The sequence below is a fragment of the Zea mays genome, chromosome 7, assembly GCF_902167145.1.
Source record: "Zea mays cultivar B73 chromosome 7, Zm-B73-REFERENCE-NAM-5.0, whole genome shotgun sequence".
Lineage (NCBI taxonomy): Eukaryota > Viridiplantae > Streptophyta > Magnoliopsida > Poales > Poaceae > Zea > Zea mays.
The window spans coordinates 108,596,874-108,618,061 of record NC_050102.1 but is presented as its reverse complement, the minus strand read 5'-3'; the positions used below and the strand labels follow the sequence as shown (position 1 = coordinate 108,618,061).

General features: G+C 40.8%; 1 pseudogene; it reads left to right on the top strand.

Moving 5' to 3' along the window:
* The first annotated feature begins 13,536 nt into the window (after window positions 1-13,536).
* On the top strand, window positions 13,537-14,670 carry LOC103634082 (uncharacterized; annotated as a pseudogene).
* The last annotated feature ends 6,518 nt before the right edge of the window (window positions 14,671-21,188 follow it).

Sequence of the window (21,188 nt, the reverse complement as noted above, 5' to 3'; positions counted from 1 at the left end):
GACAAGTAGCCAACGACTTTGCTTATAGGGTCAAGAAATATTCTGGATATGACGTCAATGGATACCGTTTTCGCACAACAAACTATGAGCAAAGTCGGCCCAATCGAAAAACAACGTGTTCTGGAGTCTTTACGCCCGGTCTAGACGATGTCGATTATTTTGGACGAATCGAAGAAATATATGAACTCAATTTTCATGGTTCCAAACCTCTTACTCCAGTGATATTCAAATGTCATTGGTTTGACCCTCAAGTGACGAGACGTACACATTCTAATCTTGGGATAGTCAAAATTCGATAAGATTCCACCTTACCAGGAGACGATGTCTATATTGTGGCCCAACAGGCCACACAAGTGTATTATCTCCCATATGCGTGCCAAACAAAAGAACATCTTAAGGGCTAGGATGTTGTGTATAAGGTATCGCCGCATGGTAGATTACCTGTTCCTAATGATGAAGATTATAACTTAGACCCGGACACATATGATGGAGAGTTCTTCCAAGAAGATGGGCTAGAAGGTCTATTTGCGATAGACTTAACCGAAGCTATCGGAATGGAAGTAGATATTGAAATGGTTGTTGATGAGGAGGAGGATGAGGTGCAAAATGATAACGACTTAGTAATCCTTGAAGGCAATGACATTAATGACGAACTTGCACCTTCAGATGGTGTTGACTATGAAATGGTTGATAGTGATGATGAGAGTTAAGATTTGGCTAACCCTGACACATATGAAGATTATTTTTAATCGATGTAATGCTATAGTTTTTTTATTTCACACCTATTTCTAAATACATATTTTTATATGTGCTTATTTGTTTACTCTTAACTGTAGGTTGTTGGACAAAGATGGTGGGCGGTTGGCTGAGGAGGAGGATGGGGACGAGGAGCAGGACGACGGAGGAGGCACAATAGGACGACGATGTCCAGCAGCAGGCGGTGCAGCAGGATGATGACGTCCAGCAGCAGGATGACAATGACGCTCAGCAGGATGCCTCAGGTTCTGGCGCCTCAGGTTCAAGGAACGTCTAACTGCGAGGTCCCGCGATTCTCCCTTAGCGTCCCATACTTTGGGACAGGCAGCCGATGATTCGGCTGGATGGGGAGAGGCATGTAACTTTATGTTCTCCATGGTAGTTCATATTATGTGTTCAAAATCATAATATAAACTAATAATTTTTATTTATCACTTGGACAGGTCTTGGATGGTTGTGGAGAATGCTGGGGGTCATCTTCGCAACCCCAATGGCATCCTCGGCCTGCTGTGTAGGGAACACTTCCCTGGACTGGTTGAGTATGCTGGAGTGACGGGCCCAGCCTACATCTTCGACCACTACACCGTTGCCCCCGATGCAGTAGACTGGGATGGCAGGGAATTCAACAATAAGGCGGAGCGGGTGAAGCAAGAGCTCTGGGTAAGTCTTACTATAATGTAAAATGTGTCACATTCGTAGCACATTCTTGAAATAATATATGGATACATTGTCTTTGTATGCAAGATTTCTTCATATGCGAGGTTGGATACGAGGCTAGGGCGGATGTGGTGGCCACCACGAGCTGTAAGAAGCTTGTCGTGGACATGCACTACGATGCACGAATTCACGCCATCGTCAGCTACCACGGCTCCATCCTTGGGGAGAAGGTGACCAAGCAGCAAGCCCGAACCATGTTGTTGACCAGGGACCAGTACCTGCAGGTAACACTATAGGAAACTGGTTAAAGAACGTGGGTGAAAAACTGTCGAACTTAATGTAATAAGCCGTCGAACTTACCGTAAGAACGTGGGTTTACGGACGAATATAGCCGACGGCGATTTTTGGACAAACTTAGAGAGGTAAGTTCGACGGCCCCGTCGAACTTAACCTTAAGAACGTGGGTACCGTCGAACTTAACATTAAGAACGTGGGTACCGTCGAACTTAACCTTAAGAACGTGGGTACCATCGAACTTAACATTTATCAGTTTCTTGTAGTGTAAATACAACACTTTAATATACAACACTTTAATTTTTCCTTAATTTTATCTTCTGATATGCAATGTACGTTTTTACTTTGTAGATGATTCCATATTGGTGTGCCACGTCCTCTGTGCTGGGAGCAGATGGTGGATAGGTGGTGCTCGCCTGAGTGGGACGAGGCACACAACGCTTGCCGGGAACGGCGTCTGATGATGCAAGGTCCCTCCCACCATCAAGGCAACCGTAGCCTAGGCCAATATGCAGATGCATGGGTACGCCCTCTTTTTTATTTAGGTATATAACACTGGATTAGATATTATTTCTAACTATCTCGTTGGTTTTCTTGCAGTTGGCGTCACATGGTGGCCAGCCTTGCTCCATCTTCTCGGCCTATGCTATGACCCATAAGGGCAAGGTGACGTCCGACGTCACCTACAATCCGGATGACGGGCCCAAGGCGTACAACAACCCCGCCATCTACAGCCGCCTTCATGGCTACACCGCCATGGCACCGGAGGTCCATGGCCCAGAATACGATCCGAGGACCGAGCAGATCGACCCCGATGTCCTCATGAGGGTCGGAGGAGGCAAGAGACATGGGCGGTACTGGATTGCAGACGGGGCAATCGACTCGTCGTCCACTCCCACTCTGTCTCAGGTGCGAGCAAGGAGCATGGGCTCGAGTCCAGCCATAAGACCTCAGTAGGACAACTCACAGCATCGCATACAACAACTCGAGGTTAGTGCTTCTATAACTCGTCATTCCTTGAGTTCTATACCTTCTCTTTGAGTTATTATAACATTGGCTTGGAATATTACAGACCTAGCTAGAAGAAGAGAGGAGGGAACGTCAAGAGATAGAGGCGAGGATAATGGCGAAGCGGGAGGCGGAGCGGGAGGCCCGCCTGGCAGATCAGCAGAGGATGGCGGAGATGTTCCAGTACATGCAGAGCCTTGGCGCCGCATAGGGTTTCGCTTTGCCACCTCCATTGTTCCCTATAGTTGACCCTACTCTATTCCATACTCCTATGAGTATCAAAATTGTAGTTAGATGTTGGTAATGCATCTAGTATAACACATGCAATCTCTTCTCTATGCAGGGACAATCTGGGCGGCATCCAACAACCCTCATGGATCCGCCAGCCCATCGCCGCACCAGTCCAGCCACCCACCTCGATGAGACTTATGTTCTTAGTGTTGAGACTTATGAGATACTTGAGACTTCAGAACTTGTTGGTAATGTTGTGTTGGATACTTATGTTTGTGTTGGATACTTATGTGAGAAATTGAGACTTATGTTCTTGATACTTATGTTTGTGTTGAGAACTTGGATACTTATGTTTGTGTTGGATACTTATGTCAGTGATGATATATGTTATGTATATGTGATATCTGTGACGTATATGTGATATCTTTTGTTTGTTTGGATGGAATAGAAAAAACAAATAAAAATGTGTATATTGGTCACTTTGTCGAGTGTTACACTCGGCAAAGAGGTGATTTGCCGAGTGTCAGGGCCATAGCACTCGACAGAGAACCAACACCTAGGCACCGGTAAAGCTTCTTTGCCGAGTGTTGTGGCCCTAGCACTCGGCAAAGAGGCAAGCTTTGCCGAGTGCCTCCTAGAGCACTCGGCAAAGAACCTGACAAAGGGCATCGCTGGTGGACCCTTTACCGAGTGCAGGTCGGTAGACACTCGATAAAGAGGTAACTTCTTTGCCAAGTGTATTAGGAGACACTCTGCAAAGGTAACTTCTTTGCCGAGTGTCACCTAGAACACTCGGCAAAGGCACCGTCTCTGTCATCCGGCGCCGTGATGGTCGCTTTTCTTTGCTGAGTACTGACTGGCACTCGGCAAAGTCTTTGCCGAGTGCCCGATAAAAAGTACTAGACAAAGAAGTCGTTGCCGATGTACTGTTTGTCGAGCTCTCTTTGCCGAGTGTCACACTCGGCAAAGTCTTTGCCGAGTGTTTTTTAGGCTTTGCCGAGTGCTTCAGGCACTCGACAAAGCGCTCGATTCCAGTAGTGGATCCTGGGCCTCACCGACGACATCGATTGACCATAGTTCTCAGCGTCCTTGGAGGCGCCAACGGACCGTCGCTGTCAGACGAGGATGACGACGAGTTCTTCTCCATGTTGCTAATCATTTTCATATCAAATGATGGCATCAGTAATTTTGCCTTTGCTATATTCTTAGCTAAAGGGAGGTTAGTGAATCGTTTGTTGAACATTTTCACAAAACAGGTTGCGCGAGAGGCAAGGTGGTTCAGTAGATGGTAGGTGAGACTGACTAACTGTGGGTGTATGCCTATCTTTTCATCGTGAGCAGCATTCGAAAGTATAATAATAATAATAATAATATAATACAGTATACCATAAATGATCTAACTATTTCATGTTCCATCTTTCCTCTTAGATGCAGAAGTTGGGCACTCAGCACATCGATGATAAAATCAAGCTAAAAGAAATTCAACTGACAGAGGACACAATGAGGATATTAATAAGAAAGCAGGAGATGGAAGAATGAGAAACATCAAGGGAAGCTGAATCTAATCAACGCTCCGATGAAATGGAAGCAAAACAGAGTTATGATGTACCAGAAGCTAACGAGAACAACATTGGACAGAAGATAGCGGGGCACGATTTTGATGAGTATAATAGGTATACCTGGGAGGAGATTCAGGCGTCGACCTCATCATTCTCTGCTACTGTTATGATTGGCAAGAGATCATATGGCACAGTAAGGTGAAATACTGAAATCCCATCATACAGTAGCAGTTGTGAAAATATTAAACTCCCCTGAAGGCCGTGGAACGCAGCAATTACAGCAGGAGGTAGGTGTTTCCTATTTTATTTACAAAATTCACCTTATACAAACAGTTGTAAAAATCTGATGCTTCTGTCGCAAAATTTATAAACTTTTTTAACACAATAATATGTGACCATTATTTCTCTTTAATTACTTTCATGAAGCAATCACAAATGTTGTATGCATGTCAACTAGTGTTCGCATCATTTATGCTGTCCTCGTCATCGTTCATGTTGTTCCAGCTTCAAGTTCTTGGTAAAACGCGGTACCCTCGGAGCATGCTCTCGCTTTCTATGTTGAGCTCTCTCTCACTCTCCCACGCCTACAAGAACCCTCAGCGGCACAAGTGATGATAAGTTTTGCAACTGCGTGCAAAGGCATGCGTATGGTACTAGTATTCCTTCTAATAAAGCAGATAGGGAATATGGTACGCAGAGGTGTCCACGTCTCTAAAATTTCTCTCTGTCGTCCGATTCGCCGTGCACGTCCACGATGCAACACTTGAGCATGAGAATCCCCACACCACGGGATGCTTCTAGATAATGCTGCCAGGTTCACCTAGTCAAAAGGAAAATGGTGGCCCACTGGCTTCTCTATGGGTGGAGATGTGGGTAGCGAACATACTGCACATCGCTCCTCCTCCTTCCCCGCATGTGTCTGCTCCGTACGCTAGCGACGACGATCCTGTTTCTGGTGCGTGCCTCATTGTCCATCCTTCTCCACGTGTTTACGCTCTTCACTACACCATGTGATTCTTCTAGTAACAAATCGTGCCCTCGACAGGGGAAAGGGAGTGTCGCATTCCCCATCAGCAACCACACTGTTACTTACGGCCGCCGTGTGGTGTTTCCGACGTGTGCTACCATCTCCAGTGCACCCAATCCTCAACGTGCCGATGATCCATGTAGGTACAAAGACTTCTCTGGCTATGTGTTCTCCGTGTTAGGTTTTGCCTTTTGCATCTCATTCTGATTCCATCAAACACAACCAGAGATTAGGGCTTCGGTGTTAGGTTTTTGGTTGTAACTTCCTCCTGCGTGCACGGGTGATTAGGGATTCCCTCCAGCTTCGCTCACTTCGACTCCATTTTGTATTCATCGATCTTTTTTTATTTCCTGATGTTTACCAAATTTTGAATTACTATTCAGGGTTATCTACATTTCTCATCAAACTACCTATAACAAATTTTTAGGTTTTTTCCCTACTACGATTCATACGAATATCCCCTCCCCGCTTTATTAGAAGGAATGTCAGACTCCTCCTCAGCTTACATATGTGAAATCCAACCTTGTTCCTTATTATCTATGAATACTCACTTACTATTCAACACCATCAGCGGGTGATTTGGAAAGCGTGCATATTTTGTCACCAACGGGACCAATACATCTGGGACCAATACATTTGATACTGTAAGTTTCTCCTATACATATAGTACATTATACATGTTCGAAATACTTCTCTATATACGTTCAATGATCCTTAACCTCCATCACATAGATCTGATTTCTTTGTAATACTTCTCACAGTTACTCACAGGAGTGGATTTAAATAGCTTGCCACTTCCATCCAAAGACAGGTACACTTTGACAATGAATATACTAAAATGTACTTCTTCTTCATAGTATTCAGGAAATTGTTAAATGTGTGGTCATATGTACAGTCATACATTCTTATCTAATAAAGCGGGGAGGGAATCTGGCACGCAGAGGTGTCCACGTCTCTAAAATTTATCTCTGTCATCTGATTCGCCGTGCACGTCCACGATGCAACACGTGATCATGAAAATCCCCACACCATGGGATGCTTCAAGATAAGGCTGCCAGGTTCATCCGGTCAAAAGGAAAACGGTGGTCCGCTGGCTTCTCTACGGGTGGAGATCTGGGTACCGAACGTACTGCATGCCGCTCCTCCTCCTTCCCCACACTTGTTTGCTCCGTACGCTGGCGATGGTGCCTCACTGTCCATCCTTCTCCACGTGTTTACGCTCTTCATTGTGCCATGCGATTCTTCCATTAATAGATCGCGCCTTCGATAGGGGAAAGGGAGTGTCGCATTCCCCATCAGCAACCACACTGTTACTTACGGCCACCGCGTGGTGTTTCCGACGTGTGCTATCATCTCCAGTGCACCCAATCCTCAACGTGCTGACGAACCACACTTGTACAGAGACTTCTCTGGCTATGTGTTCTCCGTGTTAGGTTTTGCCTTTTTCATTTCATTCTGATTCCATCGAACACGGCCAAATATTAGGGCTTTGGTGTTAGGTTTTTGGTTGTAACTTCCTCCTCCGTGCACGAGTGATTAGGGCTTCCCTCCAGCTTCGCTCACTTTGACTCCATTTTGTATTCATCGATCGTTTTTTTTGATTTCCTGATGTTCACCAAATGTTGAATTACTATTTAGGGTCATCTACATTTCTCATCAAACTACCTATAACAAATTTTTAGATTTTTCCCTACTACGATTCATACGAATATCCCCTCCCTGCTTTATTAGAAGTAATATCAGACTCCTCAGCTTACATATACAAAATCCAACTTTGTTCCTTATTATCTCTGAATACTCACTTACTATTCAACACCATCAACATGTGATATGGATAGCGTCCATATTTTGTCACCAACGGGACCAATGCATCCGGGATCAATACATCTGATACTGTAAGTTTCTCCTATACATATAGTATATTACACATGTTCGAAATACTTCTCTATATATGTTCAATGATCCTTAACCTGCATCACACATATATGATTTATTTGTTAATACTTATCACAGTTACTCACAGGAGTGGATTTAAATAGTGTGCCGCTTCCATCCAAAGACAGGTACACTTTGACAATGAATATACTACAATGTACTTTTTCATAGTATTCAGGAAATTGTTAAATGTGTAGTCATATGTACATTCATACATTCTTATAATAAATACATAAGTACATAAACAAATGTACATGTACACATAATACACATAGTGACTAAGTACATATGTACAGTCATATATATACACAAAGGTTATATAGTGTGGCTACAGATATGCATATAATATAGACACGCTTACATATATGCGCTCAGATCTATACATATCCAAAACAAGATTATCTTTCTTAACGCTAACCTTCTCAAGTCCTACAAATCCAGATATATATACGTTCATACGTACATGTTTCTCTTTCTTGACTCTAACCTTCTCAAGTGTTATTGACTTCACATAGACTAAAAAACAAAGGCAAAAACATGTAAAAAAGGAACACAACATGCCATCTTCATCATCCGGTCCACCTAGCAGTGATGTAAGGCTGATACCATATCTTGATGAATGTGATGCCCCAACAAGAAAAAGAAGGCACAATAAGTCTTTTCCCTTTGTATATAAAATGCTATAAGTCTGACCAAAATACATACACACTATTTAGCTTGGCGCCTAAATAAAAACAAGAAAGCTCATGGGCTCTTTTTTCTTAAAAAAGGTGCTTCTTCCATCTATACTCCTAATATAACTGCCACTCAAGCAAGGGCAACAAGACAACATCTTCTAAATCAGAGTCGAATTGCTGAAAAGGTAAGTTCCACATCAAAATTATTTATGTTTCAACTATAGCATATTACGACCTATTATAATCATAAAAGCCAAAAATAATAGGGTTTCCAACTAAAACATTAACGAAATTCCATACTGGACAGTTCACAACCGAATATGTGGAAGCATTAAAAGGTGTGCACATATTCTCTCTCAATTGTCAGAGCGAATAAAATTACTACTTCCAAAAATGTCATAAACGTAACTAATACACAATCATTTTCACTGCACAGCCTCATACCCAAATAGGTCATACTATGGAACACCGGATTACGAATGCTCTCATTGTCATGCTGTGTTCTAGTATGCTAAAAGTGTCAGGAGTAATCAACAGGATTCATCTATCAGATACAACAACTGCTGCAAAGGTGGAAAATCATCATTCCTCCCTTCAAGCCTCGGCCTGAGCCTTTAGCACCTCTTGCAAGATTTGATGGTGATGCCACATCAAAAAAAATCATTCGCAATATTAGACAATACAATTGTATGTTTGCTTTTACATCAATGGTAGCACAAATAGATAACTCTGTCAATGATGGTCATGGTCCACCTCTCTTTAAAATTTGCGGCCAAGTTCACCGTCGTATTGGAACTTTGTTGCCAGAAGATGGATCTCGTCCAAGATTCATTCAGTTGTATATTTACAACACCACAAATGAAGTCCAAAACAGAATAAATGCTTTAGACAGTGGTGACAGAACCCAAGACAATTTCGATCCTGTAATAGTAAGAAATTTAATTAAAATGTTTGATGATCATAACCCATTTGTCAAGAAATTTAGAATGGCAAGAGATTGTTTGGCGGATAATCCGAATGAAGAATTCACTATCAGAATTATCGGAGCAAAGGAAGGTGATCCTATCCAATATAACTTACCAACAACAGATGAATTAGCTATGTTGGTTGTCAGAGATTTCACATTAGACACATTCAAACGTGGTATTATTTTTGAGACTCAGAACAAAGAGCTAAAGCGAATATCTTCACTACACCCAGCATATATGGCTCTACAATACTCACTGCGTTTTCCTTTTGGCGACAGAGGTTTCCAGGTTGGAGTTTTGTACAATGGTGCCACATCCAGCGGACAAAATGCACGAAAACATTTAACTATGCAAGAATATTATTGCTACTAGTTCCATTATAGGAAAAATCAACCAAATCCTTATTTGCGCTATGCAATGTTATCAAGTCAGGCCAAAGTAGATGCTAGAGCATGTATCAATGAAAATAGGCTCAACTACATAATCAACAATCAAAAGAATCTATGAATGGAAAGCATTCAAGGTATCACAGATGCAGTTAACCGTGGATGCATCAGCGGTGAACAGATGGGAAAAACTATAATACTACCAGCATCACACACAGGAGGCAGACACTATATGATCCAAAATTATCATAACGGCATTGCTATTTGTCAAGTTCATGGACCACCAGATTTTTCCTCACGTTCACATGCAATCCAAATTGGCAAGAGATACTTGAAAGTCTATCTCAACCTGGTCAAACCCATTCGGAAAGATCTAACATCATTGTTCATGTTTACCATATGAAACTCAATGACTTATTACATCATATAAGAAGTGGATCAATTTTTAGTCCATGTACCGCAGGTACACTAACATTGCTATCTCACATTGCATACTTTCTATATACATCATTCACATTCATGTACTTTAACTTATCCTAACACATGTTCAAATATTTTTCCTTATAGTTCTATACACAACTGAATTCCAAAAACGAGGTCTTCCTCATTCACATATTATATTCTGGGTCTCCACTGACACTACGCAACCAACACCTGCTCTAATATACTCATTCATCAACGCTGAAATATCAGACCTGCTAGTTGATCCTCTGGCTTATTGCTTAGCTACAGAGCACATGATACATGGTCCTTGCGGTTCATTGAATCCACACTCTCCTTGCATGAACAACGACCAATGCTCAAATAACTATCCAAAGCAATTCTGTGAAATAACCACTTTGGACAATCAAGAGTTCGTCAAATATAAACAACCAAACAATGGTTGATATATCATTAAGTCAGGTAATAAGCTTGACAATAGATGGGTTGTTCCATACAAAAAAGCTTTATTGAAAATCTACCAAGCTCATCAATATTGAATGGTGCAACAAAACCATCTTCATAAAATATCTCTTCAAATATGTCACAAAAGGGCCAGATTGCAGCTAAGCATATTTACAGAAACTAAGAAATGGCGAAGAAGTTCCATATGACGAAGCAACATATATACAGAATGAAGTAAAACAATAGCTGGATAGTCGTTATCTTTGTGACAATGATTCTACATGGCGTATTTTAGGGTATGAAATTCACAGACACTACCCTGCAGTTGAAAGAATGCTTGTTCATCTACCAAATGAGAACTACATGACCTACATTGCAACAACTAACATGTCTGAAATACTATCCGAAAACTTCCTTAGAAAAACCATGTTGACCGAGTGGTTTACAACAAATGTACAAAATGAAAATGCATGTAATCTGACATACATTGGCTTCCCATCAAAATGGCGATGGGACGACAAAACAAGGAGTTGGGAATCTAGAGAACAAAGGGAAGGCAAAATAGGTCGTATATACTACGTCCATCCATCCGCAGGTGAAAAATACTACCTACGAATGTTGTTGCTCACTGTTAAGGGTGCTACAAGTTATGAGGACCTCAGATCATACAACAACACACTACATCCAACTTTTAAAGAAGCATGTCAAGCATGTGGTCTACTAAATGATGATAACTAATGGTATGAAGCTTTTGACGAGGCTGCTAAATGGGCTACTTTAGATCAACTACGTCAACTCTTTGTTACCATGTTGCTCTATTGTGAAGTGGGTGATGAACACACATTTTTTGAAAAGGTCTGGCAGCTTCTAGCTGATGATATACAATACAATATGCGTAGGACATTACATCTTCCCACTTATCAAATGCCCGGAGATGAAATGAAGGACCAGCTGCTATACAATCTTACCATTCTATTTAATAGGTGTGGAGCAAACATACATGACTACAATTTGCCCAGAAAAACTAGCTTCACAGATCCTTGTTGTGGAAATCGATTGCTTGAAGAAGAATTATAGTACAACTTTGATGAACTACGAGCCAATAAAAAATAGTACGAGCCAATAAAACTGTGTCTGGATACGGAGGCACAAGAAAAACTTTCTTATGAAATGCTATCATCACACATCTATGAGCCAATAAAAAATAGTACCGACAGTTGGTTCCTCAGGTGTAGCATCCTTGCTTCTTCCAGGTGGCCGCACAGCACATTCATGATTCAAGATACCATGCGATCTAGATGGATCTACTACTTGCAACAAAAAAAGAGAACAATGCTAGCTGAATTAATTGAATCAACTTCTCTAATAATATGGGATGAAGCTTTCATGACACACAGATGTGCATTTGAAACTTAGCTCGCTCCCTCCGAGATTTGCACTATTTAAGTGCATCTGCATCTACCAATGCTCCTTTCGGAGGTAAAGAGATTATCTTAGGAGGTGATCCGAGACAAATCTTGCCTATTATAGAAGGCAGAGATCGTGCACAAATTGTTAATGCTACAATAACAAACTCATCACTTTGGTCATCAATTATTGTTCTTCACCTCACAGAAAATATGAGGCTAGCTTCAGTAGGATTAAGAGCATCTCCAACAACAAACCCTAAAATAGAGTCCTAAAATTTGAAATAAAACCATATTTAGAATGTTTAAGGTCTCAAAAGAAATGTTTACTCCAATAGTCAGGCCTTAAATAATGCTATTTAGAAAATAAATCATGATATTAGAAAATAAATGGTTAGAGATTAAGTGAAAATGAGGATAGGGCTCCAGTATATGGGTACTATATTTAGGACCCGAGAGACCGAGCCCTATAACCATTTGATGAAATTTTATAAAATAGGGCCGCTGTTGGAAGGATATTTTATGGTTTTGAGCCCTATATTTAAAATAGGACCATGTTTAGAGCCTCTCTTGGAGATGCTCTAACAAATTAGGAAAGAACTCATATTGCTGAATTCAGCAAATGGATACTAGACATTAGTGATGGCAACATACCAGCTACAGCGAAACCAGGGGAATCTGAACCTGTTTGGATAAAAAATACCATTAGAATTCTTATTAATGCCAAAACATGACAACATATCAGCAATTATTGGAAGCATTTATACAAATATTACAGAGAATTTTAATGATCATGTCTACTTAGAGCAACGCGCCATCTTAACACCTACAAATGAAATTGCTGGTTTAATTAATGAAAAGGTTGTGCAATTAATTCCTGGTCATTCTAAAGAATATACAAGCAGCGATAGGATTGCACCACACTCAAACAGAAATGGAACATATGATTTACTCTATCCAATAGAGTTCCTACATTCTCTCAATGGGAACAACTTCCCACAACATAAACTAATACTGAAGAAAGGAGTTCCAATTGTGTTGCTTCGAAATTTAAACCAACCCGAAGGACTCTGTAATGGTACACGACGAATTGTGACTGCGTTAGGAGAAATGGTACTAGAGGCCCAGATAATAACATGATCTCATATTTCCAAAACAGTGCTAATTCCAAGGATATCTCTAGCTCTTAAAAATACTAGGCTTCCCTTTGTTCTTGAAAGAAGACAATATCCTGTGAAGATTCGATATGCCATGACGATCAATAAGAGCCAAGGTCAAACACTAACTCATGTCGGTGTTTACCTTAAAAACATGTATTCACACATGGACAATTATATGTTGCCCTCTCCCGTGTCATCTCTAAAAGTGGGCTGCGAATACTAATTGAAGATGATGATGGAAAACCCACTGATGAAATAAAAAATATTGTTTATAAGGAAATATTCAGCAGGATAGCTACTGCAGCCAGCTCATAATGACTGAATGACTGACAAGCAACAACAGATCAAATATTTGAAGATAGTATATATGTACATATATATGCGTATTATATCTATACATATGTACACAGGCTTACATTAAGTTCTATAATGGCTTCTCTGAGGTATGTGCATTTAAAAACTGCAAACATCTTTATTTGTTATAGTGACTTAGTTTCTCAACTATATTTTCCAGTGTCTACATCTTTAACATCAAATAAGAATGTTCTTTTACCATTCTAACAATTTATAACAATTGTTACAGGTCGATGGACTACACACTTCTACCATATTTAACATCGTATAAAAACATGCGATGATCCAGGTCCATGTCTCAAGAAAATGGTCTTTCCATGGCGCCGCTGAAAATGGTCCCTTGCAACACATCGACATGGTCCTATCAGATTGCAAGGTATGACACAAAGTACAGAAATAAAATTCTTATCCACTTTCTTAACTCATCACCTTTAAGTGCATCAAAACACAAGCAAATCAATTATAATATTATTACTAACAAGCAAACAAAGTGTTAGGGTAATAGTATGTATGCTGAAATACCAGCAAATCTTGCCGAAAAAAGGGAGCGCTCATCGAAACAAATCAGATCTACGACATCAGTCGTTTTAGAGTTACTGCAGCAAAAACAGCCTACAAAGCCATTGATGGTGATAAGATGATATAATTTACGGTTTACACAATTATCAAGCATGCAAGTAACCCACCACCTACATTTCCTTTATATATCTATCAATTAACTCCATTTGATGAGATTGAATCTCGGATTCAGCACAAGACCAAATTCCTAGGTAACATCAAAAACAACTTCAATAATTCAATTCATCTACATTTTCTCACTGCATTACTACCTATATTCTAACTACATTTTGTTTTACAAATGTTCTTGGAACTATAACTGAGGTAACTGCTTTGAAGACAATACACATAGAAGGACAACTCAGCCCTACTATTATTAGAGACGTAACAATAGAAGATCTAAGGTTTGTGACAAAAAACTCATCCTAACTATTTTTCACATATATGTGTGTATGTCTATGTCTTTGCGTTTACTAATATATTTCCAACATGATCTACAGCTGCAAAACTCTCAAAATCACTCTTTGGGCGAAACGAGCAACATCATTTACAATACAAAATGTGTATGACCCAGTTAGCAAAAAGCCAATTCTTGCTCTTTTTGTTGGTTGCCTACCCAAATTCTACAAAGGTAAATACCTACTGCAATTACAAATTATCACAATATACACTTCACACATTACACAAAGAAAATATATTAGAGATTAAAATTCTAAACAATAACAGGTGTTTACTTGAGGGGTGGTGTGGCTTGCCATTGGTATTTCAATCCCGCAATACCTGAAACTGAAGCGTACCAAAATAGGTAAAAACACCAAAGTTATTTTTTTTATCTATGTAACCTTCTATTCACATCACATTTTAGTATAACAAAGTACTATGCTTACAGACATGGTGCTGAAACAATTCAGCTGCACCTTCCTACACAACCGGAACATGCACTACAAACCTTCCAACCTCCAACAATAGAACATAAAACTCTGGAGCAACTCTTGACAATGAACCCATATGATTATCTGGTAAGACTAATAAAAATACTACTTTCCATTACTTAACAACTTCACTTTTGTACCACCTAACCTTTCTACTATTATCTTTTTCAAGACATGGGATATGAATGCACAGTGACAATCACCGAAATAGACACATCAAACACATGGTGGTATCCATCATGCACAAAAAGCGGCCAAAAAACAACTACATAATTCAGCATATTATTGTGATTGGTGTAAATGGGATGGCTACAAATTCAAGTAATCAACATCTTCAACATTCATATGGTGAATAAATTAGACATACTAACAACACTTCTTTACATAAACAAATCCATTGCTTTATAAACAAACCTAACCATGACATATTACTATTATCCATTGTTATTTATATCACCCAACTTTGTAACAACATTCTAAGCATAGATTTTTTAATTGCTATCACAATGCCTCTTAATGACAAATACAAGCTCAAATTTCGAGCATCAGATGCAACAGCCACAGCACAAATGTTTTGCTTTGATAACATAGCACGATATATTGTTGGCAAATCTCGCGAAGTCATCTTATGATCTACAAATGCAGCGACACCAATTCCTCCAAATTTAGCTCATATTGTTTCACTCAAATTCACCTTTAGAGTAATACCAGATGACAGTTCCTTCGATAACCAAGATCAGGTCCCCATTGCCCTTCACATCATCTCTATAACTACAGCGCATGGTAGACAACATGCACTACCATCGAAGCCAACCAATATCATAGAAGGTACATCAACACCATAGAACAAGTTACAACTGCAATTAATTGAGAACTCACCATCAAATTCTTTTCAAAATTTATCTACAAGTACTCCACCACCCATACAGGTTATCATATGACCATACTCAAACACCTTATTTTTCCTGCTACCTAGGTAACATCTCACAACTAAATTATGTTATACAATGTTTAATTTCAGGCTGTAAGGAAGCTAATATATCCACCGCTCAGTAACCCTCTCACATATCAACATACTCCCAAGTCTGATGGCGGAGAAGGAATTACAGAGGTACGTATCTTCCACTTTGTATAAAAAATAACAACCACAAATATATTAATATATCTATTACTCACTGTATTATGAAAAGTTAGTACATTGACAAACTAATCCATATTTTCCTTCCATAGCAGCAAACAATGAACACCAGTCAAATCAAAGGAAAAAACAGTATGCCCTCATTCGAATCTCCTCCAAAAAGGTAACTATATACCTTCTGCATGTTTATCTTAGTAAGCAGCAATAAACTATATTATGATCCTCTATGAATCTGAGATATAAACATCGTATGTTAGAGACTCTTGAACAACAATAATGCAGTACCTATTTCTTTACTCAAACCACAAAGTCTATAATAATTGGAACAATTTAGTGCATACATAGTGGCTCAATTCAAATCATACATAAAAACAGAAAAAATATATCCGTTTGATTTCTGGTAGCAATGCAGTGTGGTTTGATCGCTACCTCCTACAAAAAAGTATTGCACAATTAAATCAAAGAAATGTAGTAAAAATAACATTGATAATTTCAAATTGTTCATCATCTAGAGTATTATACTCATCATTTATAGGTAGCATGGTCTAAACATTAATTATACATGTACTAGGTATGTACCCGTGCATTGCTACGGGAGCTAAAATTAATATAAAACATAAATACGGAACAACCATATATTCATAGAAGTAGCTCTTTATGGTGGACTACCATGATTTGTTCATGTCGTACATGCACAGAATCCGAAGCAGGCGCACACCACCATGTATAGCTCGTGCACCATCTTCCTATGCAACGACGACACGTTGTGGCTACGAGCCATTGAGCTGACGCGGCTGATGTCTCCGACGCAACCGCAGTGGCGTCGGATGTTTACCTCGTCCACTGAATACCATTTATAAATGAATATTGAATATAATTGCGGCTATAATCTTTCAGACATTTCAGTATCCAAATTTGAATATAATGTACAATGCAAGCAAATATGTAAAGCATGGATAAATTTCAGCTCAATCAACAAACAAATGTTTAACATAAATTTGAAAGTTGGGCATAAATCAACTGTTGGAATAAGTGCTATTTCGTTTCATACTGTTATCATCTAACCCAAAAAACTACTAAAACAAGTACTAATTAGTTCACTGCAGAGTCAGATTTTCAGTAAAGTAGCTAACCAGTAGCCTGTAATTAAGGGATTCGATGATATGAGTACGGCAGAGCAGAATTAAGCGGGTGACCTGATTCACCGAGGTGAGGCGTCACTTGGTGAGGAGGACCTCAAGGTTGGTCGGACCAACTTCAGCGAGGGCATCACTTATATCAATGCTCCTACATCACCCCTTGCCATGAAACACATCCTCCTCAGTGCCTTGTTACGCCTAATGCAGCAGCAGTTCCCGATCCCAATCCCTTCACTCCCAGAACCTTCACGGCCTCTCCTCACTGGGCTCATACATGTTTTTATAAAAATCCCCTCACTCCCAGAACTAAGTCCGAAATATATTTCACTATATATCAAATCAGGATGTAGGGAAAATCGGATTGAGCAAGATTATATAAAAGAGCCATACTATTTGTAGAATCCTTACTGCGGTAACAACAGATCATCAATGTAGTCGCGAAACAACGGATTGGACATACCATATAATTTAACCGGAAATTTACCTACCTTTCCTATTTTAGGAAAAAATTAGCAACAACAACTTGTTTCCTACCGTGAGATCCAAACAAGTGCATGCAGCCTCACCTTTTATTCCAAGAATATTTAGGGTTAGGGTTTAAAAACTTTGATGGACCATAGTCACAAAGTTTCTGGATCGATGAGGTCAAGGAACGTGGATCACTCGAATTTGATTTGAGTTACCAGCTCAGTCCTTCAAATAAACACACTGAAGGCCAAGTATAGTCTACTCAGAATTGAAGAGCAAAGAACTGGCATACCATTATAAAACCCTTGCGGAGGATAAGATAGTCTGCTCGAACAATAGACTGACCAAATTGTGCAATAAAGCAAACCTGCATGGTAGCATAATCAAAATCGTAAGTGCCACTTAAGCATGGAAGCAGAACATTGTGCCTCAATGAGCTATAAAGTTTATTTGCCTCAACGTACAAGCCACATGACCACATTATTTTGGCTCCAAGAGTGGAATGAATAGGATTTGGTAAGTGTTGGTTGCCTTCTAGTTGCTGACTCATATGCGATCTCTGTCAAATGCAAATTGAAAGAGGAATAATCAGATAGAGTTTGATGACAATCTGGTTAGTACCACCAATGACACAGGAAAATGCTCCAACTACAGAAGGGAAGATAAGCTTTGTTGAATCAGATGCACCCCTAGGTTATGAAAACACTTCTCTTAGGAAAACAGAAATTGATAACCGATTTTCTTATTCTGAACTGCAACCCCCATTCTCGAATATTTGTCGCTAGCTAGTTCATTTTTTAACTAAACGGCGACAAATAAAAAAGATCGAAGGGAGTACTATTTAAGAAATGTCATTCTCAAAAGCTTTCCACTTCTGTTTCGCATCATTACATAAAATGAATTTCTAATTAAACTTATGTAGTTTATTCTGAAGGGTCAAAATGATACACTTACGAGAAAATGATTCATGATTATCCCTGAATGCTTCATCCTCCCATTTTCTCCATTCATGGATCTAACAACATGCAAAAATTGGGATCAATGTGACATCAATGTCAATCATAATATTATGTGTGCATAACAGGTCTGAGAAGTGAGAATCAACATAATGCAAATAAGTGTTCTGTTTGTTCATGTGCATAGCGCATTCAAAATGCTAATGTTTCATCATAGATCCTACAATTTGTAATCAAGAGACTGACACACTGCTTGATATATAGATCAATAATTGAAAACATACAAGCTTCATCAATGCCAGTTTTCCATATAAGCTATGCAAAGTAGAGCGTATTTTGATAGAAGGGGTTAGTTTTGGGTTTGCTTTCTATAAAAATCAAGGATAACGCCTTGGGTTGAAATTGAGAGGACCAATTTGTACTCAAAATGGAACTCTGCAAATAAAGAACTCCCCTCTGTGTGCTTGTTCCACCGCTATTTTCATCAGCCTTTATCCCCTCCGTGTTTGGTTCCTGGCAGACCTCCCCCATGCGTCTGGTCCCAGGTCGCCATCTTCCCCAGGCGGCCGGCCATCGACCTCATCCTCATCTCCCTCACCCTCTCTCCTCCACTGTGCCTCTCCCTGGCCGCCTACGGTCCACGGAAGCTCGTCGGTCGTCCCTGCTCTTCCTTCCGTGTCGGCGCCTTGTCCCCTCCCTTCTCGCCTCGACAAGGTCAGGTTCGACCGTCACTTCCCCATGGTCGCTCGGATCTCGCCTAGCTCGGCCTCCCATCTGTCGTTCCCCCACGCACTGCTCCAAGTCCGGCCTCTCATCACGCCATGGTGCTTGTCCCACCTTGTGAATAAGAAGGAGATCCCAAAGGGGCGAAGGCCTCCGGACGTCAGCGGAGCGTGAGATCAAGAAGAGCTTGGAGGTCACCTTCTCGCCGACGAGGACCACGATGTCGACCACCAGGATCCCGAGGGCTAACCTGGTGTTGCTGATCGCCTCCATCACGGCAGCCTAGAAGAAGCTTTGGGGAGGGAGGTGGGCGAAATGGCGGAGCAGATCAGCACGACACGCCTAAGCTACCGTGAAGCCTATGTTGGTCAACGCCTCCTCCTAGCGTAGCGGCATGACGTGGTCAACGACGGCCTCGACGCCTTGTGAATAAGGAGACCCCGAAGGGGCGGAAGCCTTTGGTCGTCGATGGAGCGCGAGGTTTGGAGGAGCTTGGAGGTCATCTCGCCGATGAGGACGACGTTGGCCACCAGGATCCCGATGGCAGAGGAGGAGAGCGGAGGTGATGGGTTTTGCCAGATCTTGTGAGAGAATTTGTTGGGGCCAAGCGCATCGTGAGCGGCGGTAGGCGATTGGCGGCCAGGGTGGAGCGTTGATGGCGGCGCGAATGATGGGGATCATGGAGCAGAGCGGGAGGAGATCCTCGGCCACCTTTTGTTGATGGCGGAGGAGACAGGATCTGTGCATTTGGGGACCCGAGAGCAGAGAGGGCAGAACCGTGCACCACACAATGTTGTGGACGCCTACAGTACTATCTTAAGAAGTAGTATAGATATATTACATTCAGTTACGAATTAATAGTGTTGGGGGCCTTCTTCTCCGCCGAAGGTCCTCTAAGCAAAAACACCTTCGGCAAGATGACATGCAAACAGGCGTGACATGGAGATGTATGCCGAAGCTACAATCAGAAGAGCTTTGGCACGATGATACGCTTGAGATGAAGGATGGCACCGACTTAAAGAGGAAAAGACTGCATAGTCCTTAATAGTTTGTATCATGATTGTGATTAGTTGTCAAGGGCATAAATGTAATTTTGTTCGGGCTGCGTCCCATGCCTATAAATAGATGAACAATACCCCCATACTGTTCACGCTAAATGGTATTCATTCGCACGTCACTCTCGGATTTTTAACTTCTGTCAAGCCGAAGGTACAAATGTAATTCAATACCATCATTGTTTATTCATGATCATATAATGAGAATATAGATAATATAATGATTTGATATCATTATTCATGCTCTTTATATGTCTCATATGTTTTTGCTGTTCATTACATATTAAGATGATGAAGGTTTGCCCTTCATGACCTTCGTCTGAAGATCATTATATCCTAAGGGAGATAATGCTTCGAAGGACAAAGGTCTTTAACTATTAACATTTGTATTGCCTTGTTCTTAATTCATAGCATTTGAGAACAAGTGGCCAACATTGGCGCCCACCTCCGGTGAACTCACTTCCACTGTTGTGCCAATGGCTTCGTACAACGACCAAGCTGTAGCACCTTCGGTCATGAAGTTTGTGGTCCCAATCACAGGCGGTTCAAGCTCAGAGCCAGCTAACAAGAAGCAGAAGAAGGAAGCACAGAGAAGAGTGCAGTATGTTGGGGTGCAAGGACCCTTCATCAGATCCAAGTGGTCTCATATCCCAATCACCTTCTCCTAGGAGGATCTTCAGCTTAAACACTATCCTCACAATGATGCCATGGTTATATCTTGTGTCATCAAGGGATTTCGGGTCCACAATGTTCTAGTTGACATAGGCAGTGCAGCGGACATCATATTTGCAAAGGCTTTCAGACAGATGCAAGAACTAGAGGACAAGATTCATGATGCAACACACCCTCTTTGTGGCTTCGGGGGGAGACAGATTGTGGCACTTGGTAAAATGACAATGTTTGTTACCTTCGGTTA